Source organism: Balaenoptera ricei, chromosome 5, assembly GCF_028023285.1.
Source record: "Balaenoptera ricei isolate mBalRic1 chromosome 5, mBalRic1.hap2, whole genome shotgun sequence".
NCBI classification, from domain to species: domain Eukaryota; kingdom Metazoa; phylum Chordata; class Mammalia; order Artiodactyla; family Balaenopteridae; genus Balaenoptera; species Balaenoptera ricei.
Genome location: NC_082643.1, coordinates 46022053 through 46047664, shown reverse-complemented (window position 1 = coordinate 46047664; position 25612 = coordinate 46022053). Strand labels below are relative to the sequence as shown.

The 25612-nt window shown below is 39.3% G+C and overlaps 1 non-coding gene across 1 annotated transcript; it reads left to right on the top strand.

Moving 5' to 3' along the window:
* Window positions 1–22924: 22924 nt before the first annotated feature.
* On the top strand, window positions 22925–22997 carry TRNAG-UCC (transfer RNA glycine (anticodon UCC)). Its single transcript has one exon. It is a non-coding gene; the product is annotated as a tRNA-Gly (tRNA).
* The last annotated feature ends 2615 nt before the right edge of the window (window positions 22998–25612 follow it).

Below are 25612 nucleotides of genomic sequence, written 5' to 3'. Positions count from 1 at the left end.
CAGAAAGCTTGAGGAACCACAAGGACTTAGTACAATAGCCTTGGTCTCCATTTTATAGCAGATAGTGATGACAGGAAATACATTCTTTCCAGGAAATTAAGGAAGACTGTTTTCCTAAAACTTTCTTGTTCTCTAACGTTTTCTTATTCCATTAATTATCTCCCCTGTCATTTGTTTCTTTCATTTCTCCATCCCCACTGGTTCTTTTCATGCAGTCTACCCAACATGGTTGGGACTCCTAAATCCATTAACCCAATTTTCCTCAGTCTACCTCTTATCTTTCCTCGTTCTTAATATGTATAATGTGGGCTTTATATACAAATTGGAGCTGACTGGGAAGTAGTTGATAAGAGAGGGAGGAAATTTAAAATGCTAGGTAGGTACTCTAAACTATTGAATCAGGATTTAAGATTCAAGCCAGAGCTGAGAAAGTAGGCAGTGGCACAAGTGACAGAGAAATGGCTGGAGAAGGAGCCAAAGGAAAAGAGAGACCAAAGTAGAGACCAGGTCTTCAGCTAGGGGCACAAAGAGACCTAGCATAAGGCCAGATATGGAGGTGATATAGGATATAGGATCAGTGCTTCCAAAGCTTGTTAAAATTTGAACACAGCCTGTATTCCAGCCATCTATCTTCATTATGGCCCTATTAAACTATTTGCTCTTCCAAGTTTCCATGATTTTATTCATCCTACTCTCAGTCTAGTTAGAGTACCGTCCAATAGAACTTTTTCTGTTGGCAAAGTGTTCTATATCTGCATGGACCAGTACAGTAGCTACTAGCCACTTGTGACTAAAGGCTGATATATTGACTAGCACAGGTCTAGAATGTTTTTCCCTATTTCCAAATCTGTTGAAACTCTACATTTTTCCTTTGAATGTCTAACACAATAGTGTTAGACATTCAATAGTGTTGCTTCTAATAGCCTGTACTTATGACTCTTCAGAGGGCAGTACTGAAATTACCGGAGAGATTGTGCACAAAGGGGAAGAGGTCGGAGAGCTTGGAAGTTTATCCCCTGCCTCACCTCCTATCCCCCACTCTCAGGGCATCACTCTGGCTCTGACTGACCAGTCCAGAAGCATGAAAACCCAGCTGTCTGACTCAGGCCAACTCTGAGATAAAACACACTCCTGAGCACCCTGCAGTGTCAAGCTGAAGCTACATTCTGCCAGACCTTGCCTGAAATCTTGCCCTTGTGCTTGGCTTCTTTCTCTCCTTGTCCTGCTTCCCTAGATTCCATACTAGTTTCTCCTGGGAGCACCTCCTTAATAAACCACTTGCACATAAATCCTCATGCTAAGATATCAGGGTCTTGTCTAGGGAATTCTAAAGCAAACTAAAATGCTAATTCCTCTGTGAAACTTCCCCCAGTCCCCAATCAGCATTAATCTCTAATTCCTCTAAGCAGCCATAGCACTTTATTTATTTATAGCTATAGTACAGCACCAAGTAAGTGTTAGATAATTACATTCATGACTGGGTCCCCAACTAGAATGTGAGCTGTTTGTGAGTAGGGATCACATTATATTTATCCTTGTATCCTCTTGCTCAATGTCTGTGTATTATAGATTCTATAAAATATTTGTTGAATTTATTCCAATATAAAGGAAAAGGTAGATACAATGTTTATCATTTTTAATAAAAATATTTAATGATTTAAGCTTATTTAAACTGTACAGAGAGAGTTTTTGCCATTAGGTATTTATTTATTGAACTATAGATTCTTTCCATAGTCAGTGATGATGGCTAGCAGTTCTATAAATTGAAAAAAGATTAACGTAAAAAAATGGTTCGTAACTCACAGACAGAGACAATGACAATAATTCCTGATTCTAAGGAGTTCTTCAAACTTTAGAATCTTTAGAAATTCAACTGGGTATGATTCAGATACATCAATTAGGTGAATCAGGGCAGCACACACAGTAGAAAGAAAAAAAGCCATACCTTTCCCATCTTTTGTGGATCATAGTTAGTAAAACATGGACAATATTGAATTTCTTGTAGCTCTTTAAAAACATATAATTGAGACAGTAAATTCTTATCAGATGAACAAGTAAATAATGTTTAATGTCAAGGAAAAAATAGATCTCAAAGTAGTACATATTTTAAAAACCAAAATATACATAGGAAATAAAAAGAAGAAAAAATTATACCAGAATGATAGAAATGGCTGGCTCTGAATAGTGCCATTTTCGGTGATTTCTACTTTCTTGCTCATGCTTTGTTGAATTTTCCACATTTTCTACAATGAATATGTACACTTTTTGAAACTAGAAAACAAACATATTTTTAAAAATTTCTAGCCACATCCACATCTTTTCAGGACTGCCTACTCCAAAAATCAGCAACAATAATCAAACAAAAACTCAAGTCAGCTTTACAAAGAGCGAAGTAAAAATAAAAATAACAGAGTTGCTTTACTCATTGAGAAATCATTCACAATTCAATCAATTGTAGAGTAAAGCTTGGTGCTATGAGTCAGGCAGACCCAAGCAATGACTTGTTATGATAGAGATGTAACCCAACACAAACCACAGGGAGCCAATTCAATTGTACGATTCAATTCTTTCCTTACATACTCTCATGTATGTACGTATTTTACACACAAAGCCCGTGTCATTGTGCCAAAATGCATTAATTCAACTATTTGAACATTTAGTTAGCAATTCAAATTCATCATTCTTACTTTGAATGATTATGTTAGAAGCTAACAAATTAATTTGGCTAAAAGAACTGAACTATGCCTTATACTGTCATGTAAAAACTTTTTTAATGGACTAAAATTATTAAATTGGAAATAAATAACTCAGAGAATTCCTATTGATCAAACTGTTCAGATTCTTCAAGGAAATATCCTGGGAATCGCCTGGCAGTCCAGTGGTTAGGACTCTGCTCTTCCATTGCAGGGGGCCCAGGGTTCAATCCCTGGTCAGGGAACTAAGACCCGCAAGCCACCCGGCGAGGCCAAAAAAAAAATCCAAATATCCTAACTTCTTTCCCTTTGAAATTCACCTTTGCAATAAAATTGTAAAAAAAGAAACTTGATCTCAACCTCATTGTATGGGGAGGGAAATGATCTATAAGGCACAAAGTTTTTAGGTAAGCTTAATATTAGATTCCTATCTAAGGAAAACTTTTGTTAAGTGCATAGAAGTGTTTCTTTTAAAAATGTGTTCATCTTTATTTCCACATCTTAGGCATATAATAGCACTGAAAACTTCCAAGAACTTCTCCAGAGTGCTTAGCAGAAGTGTTCCACCCCTCTGTGCCGGATGGGGCAACTCAGCACCGCTCACACCACAGCCCTGCACTGTCCACCGTCTGGGTGGTCTTTAGCGGAAGCCCTCAGAGGAGTACTGATTAGGACCAGAATTGCCTTGCCACGCACACAGTTTCTAGTGTCAGAACCCAGCCAGCTAAAGCGTAGTAGCTATCCTAAAATAATAAAAACAAATTAATAGAATTGCCGCAAGGGGAAATCAAATTCTACTTATAGACCTAGCGACAGAACAGCTGTTAAAATTCATTAAATTGGAAGTTCCTGTAGTAGCTTCTTGCGGATGTTTTTCAAAGTCTTTGGGCCACTACTATAAAATACCTGGTTAAACATTTTTCATCAGAAAGTATTTTTGCAGGGAGGACATGGAGCGTATTTTGAAATCTTCATAGGATGTAAGACTGTGTGTGGCTGGACCATAGGCAAAGTTTACATTACAGTAGGTTTTGACAGATGGGCTCATTGTAGTTTTAAAATTTAAGAAGGGGAGATAAATGGCTCCATTAAAAACCCCAAAAACCTTTCCACTGAGCATGATTTTCTTTATCAAAGAAACTTCTATAAGATGTTTACAGATTTTCACAAGTCTGGCTACAAATTCTATAATAAAATTCTTAGCTAACGACAAGAGCAACCTAAAGCCTATGTTACTTTAATTTTTTTTAAGTGCGTTTATCTACCTTTTTCTTCCAAGGATATTTCCATGCTGTTACAATTAGGACTGTGCTATTATATAGATGAAATATTTCAGGAAGAATCCTTATAATGCTAATAATAAGGGAATGTGATGAGAAAAGAAATGAGTTTAGCTGTTCTCTGTCCTTCAAATTCTTCACCTCTTAAAAAAAAAAAAAAGATTGAATAAGCTGATCTCTGAGGACTTCTTTCGCTTTTGAGCTCTAGGAAACTAGAATTCCAAGAGTCACCTCTAAATACAGAGTTTAATGCATGCATTCAGCAAGAATTTGGGGATTGTTGACACTGCAAAACAGTGTTCATATATGTATCATTTACAGTCTTTGATTATAAATACCAGAACTCTACTCTGGCTAATTGCAGGTGAAAGGGAAATCATGATGAGGTCAGGTAGGGCTCACAGGGGAAACCTGAAGAAGCAGAAGCCTGAAAGGACAAGAAGTAGGGCTTTGGGGAGATCTAAGTGGCAGATCTCCAGGACCCTGCACTGGCTCCAACCGTTTTTCTTCTGTCCTTCAGTCACTAGGCTCAAGAGTCCACATGTGGAGAAGAGTCCATTGCTCACATGATGCATTGATGCTCTTTATTCTCATTTTGCCCTATTCCAGGATCCCTTCACTTATGGTAAAGGCTAGGAAGCTAAAAACTATATTCCCCAGTCTCCCTTGCAGCCAGTGTTCTGGAAGAGAATTATTATTCAGCTAGTCACATGCATTTCTGTGAGATTGGAAAGGCAGAAGTGAGGTAGACACCACACACACTCGTGCTGCTTCTGCAATTTCAACTCCAGAGCGTGGATATCAAGATGTTTGATTTTTCTGCAACATCTCTAGCCAAGGTTCCAATACCCAGCCACTAGCTTAATAAGTGTTGAGAGGCATGGCATAGCTCCTGCATATGGTTGGTACAGTACCAGCAGATGTCATGGCTCTGGAACCACCAATTCTGGCAGTGAATTCTAACCCCAGGTCACAGCTAAGGTGGCATATTCCTGGAGCCCACGGTTGCAGAGGGCACCAGAAGTTGGCATGGTGGCTTCCTAATTCCTCAGCTTCCTGATGGGAGTCATTCTCTTTGCACACCAATCTTGTACTGCCAGTAATTCCTGGAAGCCTTGTTCTCTGTAATAAATCCCCTTCCGCTTAAATAGCTAGAGAGAGTTCCATTAGAGTCTACTTGGCCATCGTGGTTCATATAGCCACCTTGCAACTAGAGGAAGGCAGGACATGTTCTTTTGGGGAAAAGATCACAAACACGATGGAAGAGAGATAATTCTCCCCCAAAGTAAATAAGGCACCATTAGCAAAAAAAAAGAGGAGGTGATGGATTGTGAGTGGCAGAAAACAATAAACAACTATCCTGCAAATGAATACAAAGATAATTCAATCAGCGTTGTTTCAAAAGTGTGTTGCAGGTCCATTACACAAGCCAAAGTTTTCTGAAGTTTTACAGTGTTACAGTGCATTGTGTAAGCTTAACTATCCTAATGGAAGGAGTTAGAGAAGGCTTCATAATGTGATATCTGATCCAGTAGATATGAAGGGCTTTCAGAGTAGTGGAAAATTAATAACTTAATTTATAGTGTGTGTGTGTGTGAAGTATCTAAATGTAGATTGAAGGGTTGATTAAATAGTAAAAAGAAAAGTTTCATTTTGATTTTTTTCTCAAATAGGTGTAAATTTCATAATTGGAAGGAACCCTAAAAAGGCAACTCAAACAATTGAGACACTGTAGACCCCTGTCAGCTAGCAGAAGTTTCCAAGGGCCCAACCTCAGTACTTCCAAGCCCTACCCAGAGAGCACATAGAAGCAGGCAGCTTCCTATCTCTGCCCCTTTAATTGCCCTGGGCATCCTAACTTCCTTAGATAGAAAATGGATTTAATTCCTGAATGTGTCCAAATGCTAAGATTCGTTATCTATGGACTCCCATATCACCTGATTTTTTATGACTTCCCAACATTTTTCCCTAGGCTTAGTTTGCCTCTCAGAGTCACGGTCACTAGCTCATGGATGGGCCCCTAGGGATGTAAGATAGTCCTGCTTCCCCCAAGGGAAACTAGACCCCTATTATTTCCTTCTCAACTCCATCTAAGGCTGCAGTTTTATTTCTGTCATGATCCGTGACTGCTGTTTTTCTCACTCAGCCATTTCACACATTGAGTTCAACTTTTACCTGCGTTGGAAATGTTGCTGAGACAATATTGTCACAATGATGCTTTGACCCAAACTCACACAAAGTGTTTTATGTGGCACCTGGTAGCATCGTCAACACCAGGAAGGGAAGGAAAACTAATACTAATTGAATTTCCATTATGCATCAGGTACGCATCTAAGACTTCTCCCATGTGTTATTCGTTGAATATAATTTATACAGCGGTTTGCATCCCCAAATACATCCTTCAGCCTGTGTCAGCACTTCCCAGGGACTGGCTACGATAGAATTCGATTTCGTTAAATATCTCCCTCCCAGCAGTGCCCTTTCTTCCACTCATCCTGCCTATTAATCCAGGTGAACCTCAAGCCCATCTCACCTGCCCTTGCCTTCGCCACTGCCATCCTCCAGAGGTCCTCTCTCTCTTCTTTCTTATTCTTTCCTGACTCTAATCTTTCTACATGCAGCTCTGATCTCATCCCCAAATTCAAGTCAGTTCTAAGTCAAATGCATCCAGTACCTCAGATGCTGATACTGACCACACAGAGAGGGAGAAATTGTGATAAGAACCAAATTTCTAACATTCCTACCATTTTTCTACAACTGTGTCCATCTGTTTCGAATCAGTGGCATACATTAAGTGAATGTGATTCTCCCAACAGGATAAAAATGAGTGGATGTTACGTATCACACACTTTCTCAAAGCTTTTCTTCTTTACTTGACCTTCCACATTTTCTTTCCAAGTGGCAAGAGGACTACTAAAAGAGAAGTTTCTGAAATATGATAGAGTGTTCCCCAAAAGATTAGAGAGTAAAGATAAACATCATAGATCAAAACAGTGAATGAACAGTAATACAAGCAGCCCTGAGGAGACTTCTGTGAGCTGCTAAAAAGAGGAAAGTCCTGATTCCTCTATGTACAAGCTTGCACACACACACACACACACACACACACACCCTCACCATTTACTATTCTGTCGTAGTGTTTAAAAATCTGTGTTGCATTGCCTCCATTTTTTCACACATTGAGTTTCCAAGCATAAAAGCTGTAAAAAAAAACCCACTATTTTTACAATCAGATTCCCGGTATTAGGTGCTGGATGAGACTTTGGTTTTTTAAACAATTATGGCCCTGGCTGAGAGAAAAGGTGCTAAGTTTCTAAGAGAACTGTGAGAAGCTGCGTCCAACCACTTCTCCAAGGCTTGAGGTGTCAGGACAAGGCATTTCTATTCCCCCTCTTCTCACCCCTCAACAATATAAGAGGAGAAATGGGAGCCAGAAAGACTTCATCTTTTAGGGGAGCACAGTGTGTGATGAAAAGTAACTATTTCCTCCCTTCAGCTCCCCCTGCTGGGACGAGAGGACTTTTCCTCCCTGAATCCAAAGGAGGGCAGCCCCACAAGAAGTCTGATGAGGTTTACGGTGACTGGGAAGTGGAGACGGATGATTCATTTTTTGGTTACATATCTGATTAGGAACTGGGCTGACTCATCTTTGAAATGCCATTCAAGCAAGGAAAATGGGACACTGGAAATCTTGCTGGGAACCCCTGCAGCACAGGGGCAGAGAACTGAGTGGACGCATGCCAGCTGATGTTACCAGCTGCACGTCAGAGTGTGGTAACGACTGAGATATTTCAGCATTTTTGCATCTTACGTCTCAGACTAGGAAGTAATAAAACGTGTACGTGCTTCGTAAACATTTCTCTGGAACTGGTTTCAAGAAGAGGCTTCAAAACTAATTTGAGCAATGACAGCTAAACAGAACAAAATGCATCATTTTTCCTAGTAGGAATTTTGAAAGGAAACACATTTAGATCTCCCTATTTTGTTGTGCTTGTTCAAAAGAACTACTCAGCCCTAATAGTCTCAGTTTACATGGGTTGTTGTATAACTGAAGTAGCTGTAATAGTCCCACCATCATGAAGGCGTCCAGTGGTGGATTTTTATGATTCACCTTTGTCCTCCTGCTTTCATTTGTGGACCATTAGCCAAGATGTATTGAGAAATGTTTAACAATTGGGCCTCCTGTGGTGGGGGGAGAGGGGAGATACGACTGAGTTTTAAAGGTATAATCACACCTGACTCGCCACCATGGTTAATTTCAGGCTACCAACGTGACACCACTAAATGTGGGGTTGGGAAGAGAGGAGCAAAGTAGCTCTCAGAAGCCAGTATAAGCATCTCCAGGACACTACTGAAGTGGTAAGTGTGATAGTAAGAGCCATACAATCTGCACCATGGGTCCAATTAAAATGCTATTGTACTGTTACTTCCTATTTTATATTAAATGTCCTTCCTCCAACAGTTCCAAATTGCATAGAAAGAATAGTTATAGTACTCAAGTACAAGCAAGAATGGGAATGAAAAGGAAATATAGGACATAAAAAATATCAGCTATTCAGAGAAGCCTTCCTAGATGAAGGAGCTAATCGTTCGTAGCATGGTATGTACCAATCCTGTTTTTAAGAAGACCAAGCAATAGTCCCACTGCTTTTAGATTCTTGCCATAATGGCCCCTACTGCAGCACATCTTAAAGCACGGGTCTTTTGGTGGATTTGCTGCTGTGGTGTGTAAAGTACCTCAACACTGTGGGGTACTAGCTCGTCAGCCACACTTGGAGGCACAGCTCCTTGTCCTCTGCAAAGGAGAAAAGACCAGAGTCGAAAAGTTAGTAGAGTTCATTTTCTAAAAAAGGAGTTGTTTCCCCCAAGCTGATGAAGGGGTGTACTAGCAACAAGCCACAGAAGCCCAGGGATTCTTTAGAGCCAGTAATTTCAAAAACAAGATTTCTACCAGGACCTCTGAAGTTGTAGTCTGCATCCATTCAGATTCTCAGCTGTAGCCCAAGTGGAGATGAAGATGACCATGGCCCAGTTAAGGTGCTCTCTGAGAAAATGAAATCAAAAGATTATGGCTCGCACCGCTCTTTCTTAGAAGAAAACACCAAAAAGTCATACTGTTTTCAATCAAAAACAAAAAAAGCAAGAGAATTAACAGCATGACCTCAATTTCACATCTGCACTAACAATTCAAGAAGAACAATATTGCAATCATCTGTGAGTAGAAGATTCTATCACTGGCCTGATTCAATTACATGTTGAACCGAGGAGGCCAAGTCTATAAAAAAAAAAAAAGCATAGCAAAGTGTTTCTGAATTTTCACACAGAACTTTTATAGAAGACTCACTTTGATTTTGAGGTGCTACATTTACACATTCCAATTATGCCCTTATAAAGTTCAGTGAGCAGCGTGAGGTCAACGCAATTAAATGGCAACATGAAGACCTTCTTTCACTTCCTGGTCCATCCCTGCCCAATGCCAGTCATCCCATTTTATAATAACTGGAAGCTTAGCATGGAGCTGAAGTTTAAAGGTCTTACTATTTCCCTGCTTTTTTTAATTCGAAGAAAGGGCTGTTGTAATGGTTTCATTTAAAACCCATTCTAGGAATATATAATATAATTTAATCCCTCATCACCACAGGAATAGGTCAGAGGTTCTGGACCATATTTATTTGCATTTTGCCACTTGTCATAATCCATTCTCCTTCATAGAAAGATAGGTAGAGAAAGAAAGAAGAGAGACAGAGAGAGAAAGAGAGAGAGAGAGAGAGAAAGAGATAAATAAAGCAGCTCAAGATAGGCTAAACTGCCTCAGAGGAATATACTCATATTTTAAAGAGTTTCTTCAGTCATGCAAAGGTGGAAGCAATCTCCAAAATGTGTCAGGAAGTTGTCAATCCAATATTGCACAGATTGACAAAGAAGAAACCTGAACAGCCAAGGCTAAGCCCTTTGAGATGGCAGCAGGCAGAGTGTGACTTGAAAGACTAAAGCCCAACTCTGAACGTTTTGAGAGTCGTACCTACCTCAGAAGCCACTTCTTGTTCGAGCATTTCCAGTGGAATTCCCTGTGAACTTATGGACCAGGAAATGGCCTGCCAGGGACTCCAACAATAGAGTGACATTTATCTTGGCATAGCTTTATGAAACTGACCCCATGTGGGAAACAGATGACCACCAGACACTCAAGGAACTTTCATAATTGTGAGTGAAAGTAGGGCAGCCACAAGCAGGATGGGACAAGAGGACTATTTTAAGGATTCCTTGAAGCACAGCTTCAAATGATGAGGCCCAGCTTTGTCACATTGGTCTGATGGGAAAGTAATTTTAAAGACCTTAGGCTAACACATGAAACTCAGAGCGGGCAAAAGGCTCAGTTTCTGCAAATAGCAGATGCAACTGCACTTCCAGGAACAGAATGGGTCCTTTCAGCCATTCTGATTCAAACTATCAGTCTCTGTCACTGTCATCTTGGAACTGAAAAGTCAATGCCTGCAAGTGGTCTGGCCTGTATAGAGAAATTAATTTGGAACAATTTGCCCCAGCAACATAAATGGCAAGCAAAGTGTCAAAATATAAAGAACTGTTACTGATCAATAGGAAAAGAAACGATGCCCCAATGTTTTGAACTGGGGAAAGAATATGAAAGAACAATTTTTAAAAGTAGAACTACAGTCATCAGTAAACATATTTTTAAAAGTTCAAACTAAACATTGATCAAAGACATAAAAGACACCATCAGCAAGATATCAGTTTTTACTTATTTGAAGATTTTTTTTCTTAATGATAGTGATAGGTAGATGGCAGGAAAATGGAGACTCATATGCATTAATTTATGTGTTAAAAATTTATTGAACACATTACACATGCCAAGCACTATTCCAGGTGCCAGAAATATAGTAAAGTAACAATCAAATCAAGCAAAATCTTTCTCCTCATGGAGCTTACACTCTGTGAGAAGAAGGAAATTAATAAATTATTAAAATACTTTCAGACGGTGATAATCCTATAGAACATAAAACAGAATAATTGGATAAGCAGTGACAGGAGAGAGGTCTACTTTAGACTGGTTAGGGAAGACCTCTCAGAGGCGATGACGTTTGAGTCATGATGGCAGTGTGAGCACAATTCTATCTCTAAAAATATATGTTAAGGAAACTATGAATGTCTAAAATACTTAATTGTAAAGATGTTCATTGCAGTCTATTTTATAATTACAGAAAATTGGAAACAACATAGAAGGCACCAAAATGTTCTGCCTTTTCTTTGTCTGTCTTGGATCACTGGTTACAGAGGAAGCCAGATGCCATGTTGTGAGCTGTCCTATGGAAAGGTCCACATGGCAAGAAACTGCGGCCTCCAGCCAACAGCCAAATGCCTAGGCTTGGGAGGGATCCTGTAGCCCCAGTCAAGGCTTCAAATGACAACAACCTTGTGACTACAGTCTTATGAGAGACCCTGAGCTGTTCCCAGGTTCTTGAACCATGTGTTGTTTTAAGATGCTAATTTCCTTAAGACAATTTGTTACACAGTAACAGCCAACTAATATACCTGGCCAGAAGGATGCTTTTAGAAATTTGAATTTAAATGCTTTTGGATTGGGAAAATATCTCCCAATTTGCCACAGACTCTATCTCTCCCCACCTCAGGCTTTCACCCAGTTCATAGAGACATCTGAGCTGAAAATACCTGTATGACTTTCATCAGATATTCAGTGGAAATTGCATATTTTAAAGAATTGACCCAGGCCATATGTTTTTCTAATTCAAGCCAAAAAAAAAAAAGTTTGGCTATAAAAAATGTTTGGGAAAGGCAGACATGAGCTAATTCCTACTCCTATTGCATCCTGACATCTTAAAGTCTATAAGGTGTGCTTCATGAAAGAACTCTGTTTAACTTTATATAGTCTAATTTTTAGTCTAATCTTCGCCTAATTTTCCCCCAAATTTAGTTAGTTACCTTTCCTTTCTTTGTTTCTTTCATCCTTCATTGAATGATAGCTCTCACCATACCATGGAACACTTCAAGAAATGCTGTGCCACTTGCATATCAGAGCTCCTAAAATTGTGAGGTTTGCAACATCACCCATGGTGGACTAACAGAGACATGAATTAGAGTCTTAGCTTTTTTGTGCTAAGTGAATAGCTAGCGCAAAGTGAATAGCTAGAGTCCTGCCTGACCTGTTGTCCTAGGAATTTGCCTTGCCTGCTTTTTTATTATAATCCATTGCCAAACACAGGTGCACAGGGGAGTCATTCTTTAAGCATTAAATTGCTACCATTTTTTAAAATCTTGCCTAACTTCCCTCCACTATCTAGCTGACACCTAAAACAGGAATGCATGTTTATTTAGAGGTTAGCTTTAAGAAAACAAAACAAAACAAAAATTAACATCAAAACAAGAAAATAAGAATGGATATAAACCTAACGTTGTGTTACTGACTACTTGGATGTCGGTAACATAGTTCTTTCCCCATTAATAAGGATTATGGCAAACATAATCAGTTTCCTAAAAGCTTTTATCTGATGGAGATTTCTGAGAATTACCAGAAGGCCTAAAAACTCTACTAAACGTTGTAAATATAGCCCACCTACGAGGACAGGAGAACATCTTGGCCACAATGCAGAGCCATGTCACAATCGAAAAGTCATTCCGTCTAGTGTGGCATGGCATAAGGATTGACAGCAACAGAACAGATAGACCTGGAGGGACTAAGGCCTGAAAAACCCACTGGTGCAAGGTCAGCACTTGGTTACTGGGAGGTTCTGGTCCAATTTTAAATCCTGTAGTGCAATTCGATGAGGCAGCAAGAATCCATTATCTCAAGAGTGCTACGACCACAACCTACTGGTGAAATCTAGGCCAGCAGCTGATGTGAGAAATAACATAGTTCAATGCCTTGCTGCTCAAAGTGTGGCGCCTGGCCTATCAGCATCAGCATCTCCTGGGAGATTGATGGAAATGCAGAATGGCAGGCCCTTTGTGAATGCTATTTGTTAGCTGGCCTATAAAACGTATAATAGTCGTAATTCATAAAGATGAGCTAAACTGGAGAATATCTAAACACACATGCACACACATGCACATTTGTTCTCATGGCAACATAAATCCTGTACATCCTGCCTAGTGCCTGCCTGTCACTCAAGGAAGCAGAAACTGGCACTTGGAGTAGATCACCCAGATGGTAGCAGGAACAGGAGCAGCCAGGTGTGGGTTTCCTGGTTGGTGGCAAGGCAGGCAACCTGAAGCATACCTCAGCCGACTAACCACAGAAGGAAGAAGTTGAATGACACCAGAGACCCCCAGTCCTTTTTTCCAATGGGAGAGACTTAGAAGGGCTGCTGTAGCTTAGAAGAATTGTGAATGGTATTAATTTGCTCCCATCTGTATCCATAGGTGGCCTTTGTGGAGAGAAAGAAGGAAATGTATGGACATTACCATTTTCCATCTTCTGACAAAGAGTGTCCTCTTCTTCTCCAAGTACTTTGCTGGGTTGAGTTGTCTTAGTTTGGATTCCTCCTGAGGCCGACCCTGAGACAAGAGTCCAGTGTAAGTAGTTTAGCTAGGAGGTGGTGCCAGGAAACGCTGTAGAGCGCAGAGAAGAGAACAAGAGGGAAAAGGAAGCCAGTGAAGAGGAAAGATCAAGCCAGTTACCACCGCAAGCAAGTGGCACTTATCCCCACTGGGAGCTCTAAGAGTCAGTGAGGACTCAGCTCAGAGTTTTCCCTGCAGGGAGCTGGGCATTTTGTCCACAAACTCCCATGAGTGATTGGAGGGAAATAACTCCCCTTTTTGAGGGGCAATAAGTCCCCTTTACTTCCAGCCTCTCCTGGCAGTCAGAGAGCCTGCAGGCAAGGACCAATGGTGCCAACAGTTAGAAGTCAGGCCTGGGTGCATGGAAATGGTAACTTGTCTACTACAAAAGTCAATTTCTGTCTTTCCTGATGGCTTCCTCTTTCACTTTTATTTATGCCTGGGCTCTTTCCCTAATCCCTCTAGTTCTTCTAAGTCACTGAGTGCCTCTTTCTAGAAGAGCCAAGGCTCACCTGTCTACCTGATCTTTCAGGCAAACTTACCTGCACTGCTGCGAAGGTCTGGTCAGTCTCCTCTGTGTCCTTTTCTACCCCCACTGGACTCTGTTAGGAGTCTGGGATGCAATTAGATATCACATGGAGGATAGTTAACAGAAATCTAGCTTCTTCACAAGCATGCATATTTTAATAACTTTTGGTAGCAACCAACCACTTTGAAAACTTGACCGTTGCTAGCTGTTGCCCTGATAAGCTATTCAATTTAATTCACTTGGTTGTAGTAACCATTTGGCAATTAATCAAAGAGGAAAAATATTTGAACCACTTAAGTATGTGTAAACATTTTCTCTTCATATTGACTTTAATCACAAATCACTTTCTTTCTGTTAAACATCAGGTAAGCAAATTTTCCAAGTCTGATATGTAAAACCTCTGAATTCCCATTTCATCATAGTTGACTAAAAGTTGAGGCTGTTGCTTCAAATCTTGCTGGGTTTTGTTTGTTTGTTTGTTTGTTTTGCTGATGAGATAAATGATTTTATGTGTCCTATGACTTTAGAAAGATCACACTGTTTATTCACGTTAACTATTACATTTTGGTTAATAGTTAAAGTAAAAATGTCCACCCAACCTTTCCTCCCTCCAAGACTTTGTTGGGGTTCAAGGCAGGCCACCCCCAAATGCACCTCAATGGCACAGTGATTATTTTGAATTAAAGGAACTTAAGAAATGGCCAACACAAGAGGGACACCTTGACCCTCCTTTCCGTTGCCCTGAAACAAGAATTAAATCTCTCATGTGAAAGGTACACTCTTTGCATCTGGAGGTAGAAGGGCACCCTTAATTGCCAGAGACAGGGAATTCGGGCCAAGAAGCTTATATAAACAAACACTGTTACTTCTTTAATCTACTACCTCAAGCCCAAACTCTGTTTAGATTCTTCACTAACTGAGCACTCAAAACCTACCTTTCTTTGTGCTGTCAATTTCTCACAAATTTATGTTTTGTCTATCTAAAAAGGATAAAAGCTGCCTGCTTTGGCCACTTCTTAGGTCCCATTTCTATGAGACCTCCATGCGCATGAATTAAAATTTGTTTCTTTTTCCACTGTTAGTCAGTCTTGTGTCAATTTTATTATTACTCAAGAGGGAAATTTTCCCCTTCCCAACAACTTCTTCCAGGGAAAGGTTAATCAATGAAAATTAAATATGTCTTCTTAGGGAAAGAAACAATGTATGCCTTTTCAGTACCTGAAGGGCATAAAGGTATCTATTGCTTCACTCTGTAATGTCAAGGTGGGGCGCGGGGGAAGAGACAGAGAGAGAGAGACAGAGCAATAAAACTCTAGCATCCTTGAAGGAGAGAAGAGTTGCCAGTTTAATGACATAGGCTCAAAGGCCTAAACACAAACATTACTGGAGGCATTTATCTGGAAATTACTGAGAGGGTTTTGAGTTGTTTTTGTTGTATCTTTCGAAGTACTCTAGAAAAATATTGAAAGGAAACAGTCCAAGATGTCTAATTTACATCTTAAAAAGAAAGTAATTTTTTGACAGTTACTTATAAAGCAAATCAGTTTAAAAAAAAATCTCACTGTGTTTTGCTATAATAACCTCAATGCTGCTTCTAAATGTATCCAACAGCCCAGGGAGCAGTTTGCACATTCTGAGATCCCTACTGACTCGAGAAGGAATATTGTAGTTCTCAGATAAAGGGGAGAAAATAACATATAAAGTAAAGGTTGTGTGTTTTCTCCTTTCTGACTCAAATGTTAGGAAGTGAAAAGTCCAGAATACAATATTAACTCATCTGTTCCTCTGCAATTTGATTTGGACAATGATTGAATTTTCATCTTCAATAAAGCAAACTTGGAGCCTCTGTGACATGGCTATGACAATAACCATTGAGCTCAGATTTCTTAAGGCCTATTAGTTTTGAAGTTGCAAGCTTGATACTTTACCAGCATAGTATCTCTCACTCTATTTTTTTAAAGACTTTAAAGCTAGATTACATACTGTCCTTGGGAGTAGCAAAAGAAAGTACTTTGTTTTCCCCTCCTCACCCCAAATTCTCCCCAATACCTGTATTTAAGATGAGGCCTACCCTCTGGGTTATATCACTTACATGTTTCTGAGTAGTTTACATATATTTACTCACTTAATCCTCATGAAGATCCATGAGGTATGCACTATCATCATCTCCAATTTATAGTTGAAGAAACAAAGGCACAGAGAAGGTAAGTAATTTTTCCAGGTAGCACAGTAAGTAAGAGATGGAGCACGGATTTGAACCCATGCCACCTGGTTCTGGAATTCAAGATTCCTAGGAGTTGGCCTTCCCTAGGTTCATCAAGGGTCCTAGAAACAACTGTGAAGGAGGCAGGGTGGATTTGTTTTTGTTTTGCTTTGTTTGTTTTGTTCCGAGGGTTTCTTCATTGTTTGGGAAGCACTGATCTCAGTGTCTCCTTAGCTTTTCAGGACTCCCTTACCTAGAGTCTAAAGTCTCCTGATTCTTTGTAAGAGTCCTGGTCATTTTCTAACCAATGTTATTAAAATGTTTACCTGCCTCCCTCCCCAAGCACACTCTCTTATTTGTCTTTGCAGTTCTCACAGAATCTAACACCCTGATTTGTACATAGGTTATCTTATTTATATATTGATATGTGGTTTTATAGTATACTTATATTTAGTTATATAATGCATATACATGCATGTAAATGGATATATGTATATATGTCCATATAGAGAGTATCTACCATAGCTTAATTCAGTTCAACAACACAATGATCTGACTCTGCTCACTCTGCATGAGAAAACCAAGTTATTTCTCATGCTTGAGTTTGACCATACGGCCACATAAATATGACAGCACCCTCAGTTTATCACACTGGAAAATCTTTAGACTCTCCGAAGTTCTCATGCTATTTATCAAAACCCAATACTAAATTTAAGTCTTTCACGTACATGTGTTTTCTAATATATCTGCCCCATTTTTGAAACATCTCAGCTGTTGGACATCACATGCCACTTAGAAATAGGAAATGATTCCAATATGTTTTAAAAAGTATGATATGCAGATATATTCTCGTATTTCTAGAGTCTTCAAAAACAAATGGTGACAACTCACCAATTCCTGCTGAAGATACACGTATAGGCACACATGATTTTCTCCCCCACAATAATCACCAAATCTAGTTAGTACGAGTAGATTCTTCCAGGCTAGTGAGAGAGGGAAACGAAGTTTCACGATTTCAGGAAAAGAATGTAAAGCAAAATAGTTGTGATGAAGGAATGGAACTAGTAAATAAAAACTTAAGACTCTCAGGAACATTCTTTGTATCCCCCAAATTATAACTCTTTTCTAAAACTATAAGTTTATAAGAAAAAAAACTGAAAATGGCAATTTACAGACATCATGTCCACACGGTTCTTAGGAAATCAAGGAAAGGCAACTTCTTAAACTCTTTTAAGAATACGTATGGATCTCAAACCCTTTCATCTGAAATGTTTCAGGTATCGCTGGTGGAAGAATGTTTTACTGGGCAGAGAAAGAACATGGAGGTGTATTCTGAAAATAATCTAAACCTAGAATGGAGTGATATTGGTGAGAAGCTTGATACAACATGGTGAAACCTGGCCCCTCGTTCTAGTCGAAGTTCTGCTGGGTATGGGCTCTTATCTTTTTATCTTCCTTCTGCAATAATTGTTTCAGCCACCAAAAAGAGGCTGAGCTGGAAGATCTCTTAAGCTCCTTTTCTTCAGGGTTGTTTCAAAAGAATCTGAACTTTGCAGCCCATATTCCAAAAGTGCCTTTAAGATTCACAATTTATATGTTTGACTCAAGTGGGATAATAAATAGTACAGTCATGACGACATGTATGTGATCCCAAAAATGAATTTGACTACTCTGATTTTCTCTCTGATTATATTGGCTAGCTATTTCCCTAAATTGACTAAAACTTGTCTGTTGTTTAGAAAATCACATAGACATAGTAGTAGTAGTCATGTAGTCATGCAGAGTAGGGGAAGACACCTTTGAGGTGAAGATGACTTTAGTAAGATGAAGATGGCTTTAGTAAGTTAAAGCCAGGGATCAACAATATTCTTTTTCCTCCTAACATTGCTGGTTTAACGACATGATTTTGTTTTGACTAAATTATAAAGCCAAGGATATGGTGGTATTTAACAACACGATATTAAAAGTTAGCTTGGAATATTATTGTTTTATGATCAGTGCTCAATGAAGGAAATTAGTATACCTGAAAAGGATGATCTGTGTCCTAGAGCTAACAGTAGAGTAGCTTTGTCTCATCATTTTAGGGACCTTCTAAATTGTTAATGAGATTTTCTGATGACACAATAATAATAGTAGCATTCAGGCTCCCAAAGCTGGCTTTAAACATCTGCTTTTGCTGTTAAAGTTATTGTTCATTTCATCTTAAAACAGGAATAATACAACACTCAGCTTTTCCAGAAATAGATCTATCACTCGTAAAACAATGACAAGTGAGAACACTATTCTATAGATAAAGAAAATTTATATTTAACTATTCAATAAATAGAACCCAGTCTTAAGATAAATCACAAAGATAGACCCTACTGTGGGCTGAATTCTGGCCACCCAAAATTCATACGTTGAAGCTCAAGCCCTCAATGAAACTGTATTTGGAGATAGGACCTTTATTACTAAAATAACTAAGATTGAATGAGGTCATAAGGGATTTTAGGATTAGAGTCCTTATAAGAAGAGGAAGAGAGACCAGATCTCTCTCTCTCTCTTTGCCATGTGAAGATATAGCAAGAATGGAAGCCAGGAAGAGAGTCCTCACCAGGAACTGAATCAGCCAGCACCTTGATCTTGGACTTCCAGCCTCCAGAACTGTGAGAAATACATGTCTATTCTTTAAGCCACCCTGTCTATGGTATTTTGTTATGGCAGCCTGAGCTGACTAATGTAGACCCTATCATGGGTGAAGAAAATCAACGTTTTTAAGTTAGGATAAGTAGTAGGTGAATGTGCTTTTTAATGTCTTCTTGCCATTATTGTTCACTTGTTTGTTTTTCAGAAGTGGAGCTCCCCAATATGGCCCGAGAATAGACTATTCAATGAAAGGCAAGAAGCTAGTGTGTAACTGACATACAATTCTTTACAAGATCTCCTGTGTTCTTGAGGAACCCAACCTAAGCTTCTGACCTCTAGATTAGCAGCTAGGCTTATGCCTTTTCTTCACATTATCCAGTGACACCTGTCCTTGTTTCCTTGACCTGGCTCGAATTGCTGTCTATCTCTTTCCAATTTGCCTGCAGGACCTGTTGAAGAAGCTAAGAGTACTATAAATTTACAGATCTCATGAGATTGGTAAATATAAGAAAAATAAGTCCATGTGAACACTGCTGTTGTTTGAGCCCTGATGTCAGATTCATTTTTATCTGCCCAAGTGGGAATACAATAAAAATGTTCCAGAAAAAAAAAATAGTGTTTGTTTCTTCTCATAAGAGTCATAGCAGACAAAATAGCTGAGTGAGAACTGAAAGAGTCAGCAGAATTGCAAAGATAGAAATAGATTAAGTAACAAACATATGCTGTGGATAAGATTTCTGGAACACACACTGTGTAATGCGCACTCTGGGGGCATAAAGAAGTAGAATCTGACCCTGCATGTGGTGTAAGATGATGTCATGAAACAACACAGCACAAAATCAATCAACTTGTATTTACTCAACCCCAACTATGCTCAAGGCGTCATACTTGATGCTATGGCATATACTCAATTTTTCTATATGCAAGTGCATACATATGCATGCTAGCAATAAAAAATAACAGTAAATTGACTGGAAATTTGTTATACTTACATGGAGACAATAATTCTTCCCTCACAGCCTTTTAGGGGTTAGGGAGTGAGGATTAAATGGAAAGCAAAATACTTAAGTGCTCCAGACAAAGTTGGGTTTGAATCCTTGCTCTGCTGCTTATGAGATCATCTTAGGCAGGTAATTCACCTTTTATTAAGCCTCTATATCCTCATCTGGTAAGAAGGGATAATTATAGTAGCTTCACATGATTGGTGAGAGGGTTAAATAAGATGATCTGTATAAAAGTGTTTAGCACAATGCCTGGCATTTAGTAATCACTCAATAAATATTAGCTAATTCATTATATGCATTTAAAGTGCCCAGCACAAGGCCTGATTTATATAGTTGTTAAACACATGTTATGTCTTATTGTTTTTTCCCTAAGTGTCAAAGGAAGAAGATTATTAACAAGAAATAACATGCACAACTGTTATATATAGAGTGGATAAACAGCAAAGTCCTACTGTACAGCCGAGGGAACTATATTCAATATCCTGTGATAAACTATAATGGGAAAGAACATGAAAAAGAATGTATATATATCTATAACTGAATCACTTTGCTGTACAGCAGAAATTAACACAACATTGTAAATCAACTATACTTTAATAAAATCTTTGAAAAAAGAAAGAACGTGCACAACAAATATTTAATTAGAAATAGATGAAGAAGGAGAGAGCAAAGGAATGGGGCTATAGTCTTACCTAATCTGATCTACTGACAGACATACCCAAAGCCAAATAGCACTAGAGGAGTGGTCCCAAAGGATGCCACTCAGGAGTCCTGCAGGGTCTGATGTAATCAAATCCATAAGGAAATCCTGTTGGCAGTAACTTCAGAATAGCTCTCACCACCGTCACTGCTACTAGCAGGTCCAGGCCACCTCATCCTGTACTGGATTATCGGAGCAGCCTCCCGACTGCTCTTTCAGCCCCTCTTCTCTCCCCCCTTATACTCTATCCCCATATAGCCAGGGCGATTCTTTTAAAACGTAAATCAGACTGCGTCACGCCCCTTTTTAAAACCCTACTGTGGCTACCAATTTCACTCACAGTAAGCGCCCCAATCCTTGTAATATCCTATGGGGCACTCATGATCAGCTTTCCCACTCTGCACCCATTGTTTTTTGGTTCTTGACCTCATCTTCTTTTACTCTCCCCAGGTCCCTCCGTGCCAGCTGCGGTAGCCTCTTTGCTGTTTGTTGAACAGTCCAACTAGCTCTTTGCCTTATGGCCTTCGCACTGGCTGGTCTTACCACCTGGATCTATTGTCCCCCAGGTATTCCCTCTTCTCCTTCAAGACTTGCTCACACTCAACTTTGCGGTGATTCTTGCCTCATTTAAAATTGCCTCTTTCCCTCAGCATTACTGATTTCCCTTGTCTTGCTCTACTTTTCATTTTTCCGTAGCAGTCATCAACTATTTAATTTACTTATTTATTATGGTTATTGTTCATTTTTTTTCCCCAGTAGAATGGAAACTTCTGCATTCACAAGGATTTGTGTCTGTTTTGTTGTTTGTTTACAGATCTAAAAGAATGTCTGACAAATGAGTATTCAAAAATTATTTACTGAATGACTAATCTATTACTGATATTTATATTTATAGTTTATATATTACTACTGTTTATATTAGTAATAGATTAGTCTTTCAGTAAATATAATATATTCAGTAAAATATATACATTATACATATTTTTTATATTAGTAATATATTACTAATAATTCTAATATGCCTGCTACCTTTAATTCTAACATACTATTTAAAGTTATTAATAATATTAGTAATTACTAAAATTACTAATAATATAGAATTACTAGTAATTCTAATATGCTACTAATATAAAATGGACAGGTAAGGGTTTGCGGTATCACAGCCCCTTGAGTCTGTTGGACTGTGTATCATTGAAAGAATCAATCCTTGGACGGCCTGGCTAGAGTGCTTAGGGGTACCAGTAGAAGGAAGCAAAGAAAGGGAAAGGGGTCTCCCTAGCTGTCTCTATGGAGACTACTAATGAAGCCATTTAGGGATGCAGTGGTTATATCTTAATCGTCTGGCTCTTTGAATAGGATTTTTAGGTAGACAACTTAAATCAGGATCATCTAGCAAGTCACTGAAAAATAAATCCATTGATCTGACAGATTATGTGATGGATCATTAATGTCTGGATGTAAACTTTCCAGAAATTTAGCGGCAAATGCACACAGAAATGCTGCATTTACTGAACTCACCAAGAAGCACAGCTCATGGAGTCAACATATCCATCATCATTATGTGTGTCAGTAAGTGTCTTTGGAGAGAGATCCGAGGAATGCATCTGACCCTGTGTGCCCATCTTACCCCTCTTACTAAGGGAATTCCTTTGTTTTTGTACTTCCCTCCCCCTACCCCCAATCTGTGGCGTGGACATGCATCCCCTTCTTACTGAAGCAGCAACATCTTTCCCACTTCTTCCCCACACACATTGTTTACCATGTTCACCTTCTACCTAAAGTGTGGAATGTATATTTTCCTCATACAAAGGCAAGGTCCTGTTCCCAACAATTTGTTTCAGCAGGCCACAGGGGAAAATAGGTGTTTTTTCACATAACTAGATGTGGAATACGGAATTTTTCTTTCAACAGTTTACTGAGTGATATATTTTTTCTCTCTCTCTTCTTTGTTTTTTCTTGTTTCAAATCTCTTATGGTGACCCAAAATCTTGTGAGCAAAGTAAAACGTCTAGAACTTGGCAATGGAATGTACTTGCAGGAAACCTCTTTCTGAATTCTAATACATATATATTTTTAAAATTTCAATCAAATAGAACACTGAATTCTATTCAGTTTTCTTCATGTGGTGGAGGATCTCTTTATTTAAACAGAGGAAAGTAACACATTTTCTTTACTATACTCTGGACTAAGTACTATATGAATGCAAATTGGAAAGGCCTGTTTTCTAATAGAAACCATGTCTAAAATAAGAAGAATTTAAAGGAAAGTTCTGAATGCAAAACAACCACAAAGCATTTCAGACTCTGTTAGGGGGATAGTGACTTCTGTGTTTAAAAGTTTTATGTTACTGGGGACTTCCCTGGTGGTCCAGTGGTCAGGACGCTGCACTTCCACTGCAGGGGGCCCGGGTTCGATCCCTGGCCGGGGAGCTAGGATCCCGCACGCCTTTTATGTTACTGTAGGAGGGTAGCTTATTGAGAAGGGATTCCCATTTGTTTCGGTTGCTATTTAGTGACTAGGAGCATTGTCACCTTGTTCTGTTATTCCAGAATGACGTTCGTTGCAGCACGTACGCCTACATTATTAAAAAAAAAAAAAAAAAATCTGTGGCCTTTTCCTGAGTTGAGGTGAAGGCAAGCTCTATCAGTTTGGAAAAAAAGGACTATTGCCCATTCCTTTCAGCAGAAGCCACCTGTATAGGGATCTAGAGCATTGCAAAATCATCTCAAAAAACATTTTGTATTAGATGGCATATAAATAATCAATAAATTGTTATCAAAAACACCAGGCAGGATGGCTAGCCATGTAATGCAGCACCGGGCTATGGGCAGAACAAGTGAGAAGGACGAGTCCGGAGAGGTTAAATAGAAATGATGCCTCTTTAGATCACTGAGAATGGGCTGGGAGGCACTCTCGCACCTCGTCTATGAAACGGCCACCAGCCGCTGTGTGGCATGGCTAAATCACACGGGAAAGACGTACGGTCGCATGTGGTGTCAGGGGATCCCATACATAACAGCTGACAAAGCGTTTTGGGCCCCCTGGTTTTGTCGCTGTGCCCAGAGATGCAGATGCCAAAAGGAATGAACTTTCAACAGCTTAAAGAGCAGAGGGCCCCTTGTCGAAGGGCACACGCAGTAGCAGTCTTCAAAGACCCACAGGTGTTCGAGCCACAGACTCTTGAGTTTGTTCCGATCCCATGCGCCTTATAGATTTGCTTTAACTTCTAACAGTGAAATGGATCAAATCATAGATCTTTTTTCACTGACTCTAGAGTTGAAGAAAATGATGCATTTCTTCCAGATTTGGTCTGAGGAAACTTCTTTGAATAAGAGATGAAGTGAGGGAGGTTTCCATTTCACCTTGACAGTAACTTGGGTTGATTTGTTTACTTTTAAAGGGCTCTGTCAGAGCACGGCTTTGCCTATTTCACATCCTACTGCCCTGTATGGTATCGCATACTTGCTTTTAGGCCTGGGATGGGAGGAGACGAGAATCAGCCCTGTTGTTTCACAGGTGCATCCCCCCAAATGCTGGAAGATAGTGACATGTGACCCCAACATTAACAAATAATAGGGAAAATATGCTTCTGTCACCAAGAACAGTATTGCCAGATGGTTGGCACAGGAGGAAAACGCCAAAGAATCATTTTCCTAGTTTGTAATGAAACCTTGTTTTTGAAAAAGAATCTTAAAGGTGAAGGAAGCCTTAATGAAAAGGGTTGAGACTGAAGATTTTATTTGCCCTACTTGCTCTACAAATTCACTTTAACTTAAGTCATCCTTAGATCTAACCCCACATCCACCCCAAACACTATAATACTTTGTTATAATGAGTGCCAGAAACAAGTCTCCAGTACGTGCTTTGTTTCCAGTAATAAACATCATCTGTGGAAAGAGAAAATATGGATGGTAATTAATGGTAGAGTCTACATTACACCCAGAATCCTCTCTGAGATAGTAAATAAAGCCTGTCTGACCCGATATGGCTTGCCTTCATGACTTGATTCAGAGTTATTAATTTCACCCTATTAATAGTATGAGGCAGAGAAACAAAGTCACTGGTCTATTCAGTTCATCGCCTATACCAACTTGACTTTAGTTAAAGGACAAAGATCCCCACCTAGGTAGATGAGGGACTGTATCGGGTGTCTGGGAGACTCAGGAGCGTTAAGCCTAGCTGAAGAAAAACTTCCACCGTGGCATTTTGGATCTGCAAGCCCTAGAGCTGTTGCTACGCCAGGTTCAAGTCTATAAAACTCACACCACCTTCCACCTGCTTCATTCCATCCTTCTTCAGTCCCTACTTCTTTCCTTTTAAGTAACGTCCAAAGGCCTCAGGGAGTGTAATGTAAACTCTACTTATATCATGAGCCTGATCTGGCTGGCTGGACTTCCATTCCTAGAACGCTTTCTGCCTATGCAATTCATCTGGCACAGGAACCCTGCAGTGCGGCCTTGCTTTACCATTTAATTGCAACCTATTTATCCATTACCTTCGTCAATAAGTCTGAGAGCCTGTATGGAGCAGATCGTAGACTATGTTAGTACCTTTCCCCTCTTCTTCATCACCCCTCCCACAGTGCCTTATCCTGTGTACAATTTAAGTGAATTGCTTTGAAATAAATCACTTTACTGAGTAGGACTATATTCCCTTATAGGGAAAAATGCCTTACGACAAACTGGTTCTGTGACACTAGAAGTTTATATTCTAGCCCCTTGGGCAAATTTTCCTAAAAAGTTTCCAACTGTAACAAACATTTCTCCTGAGGAGCAATTAAAAACCAAATCTGAATGGACAAAACTGTCTTACTAATGGGCTAAAGAAAATAGTGATGTCTTAAAAATTATTTGATTCGGGAATAATATTACTATTTTAGAATTGAACTACTTCATTTTCCACTTCTAATTTTTTGAAGTTTATATCCTCACATTGGAAAGAGTTGATGAAATGTTTAATAAGTAAAGACTAATTGTAAAAGAGGTATGCTGGCTCAAGTCTGTGTAAACATAGGACATTAAAAGAAAAGGAATTGTATTTATGA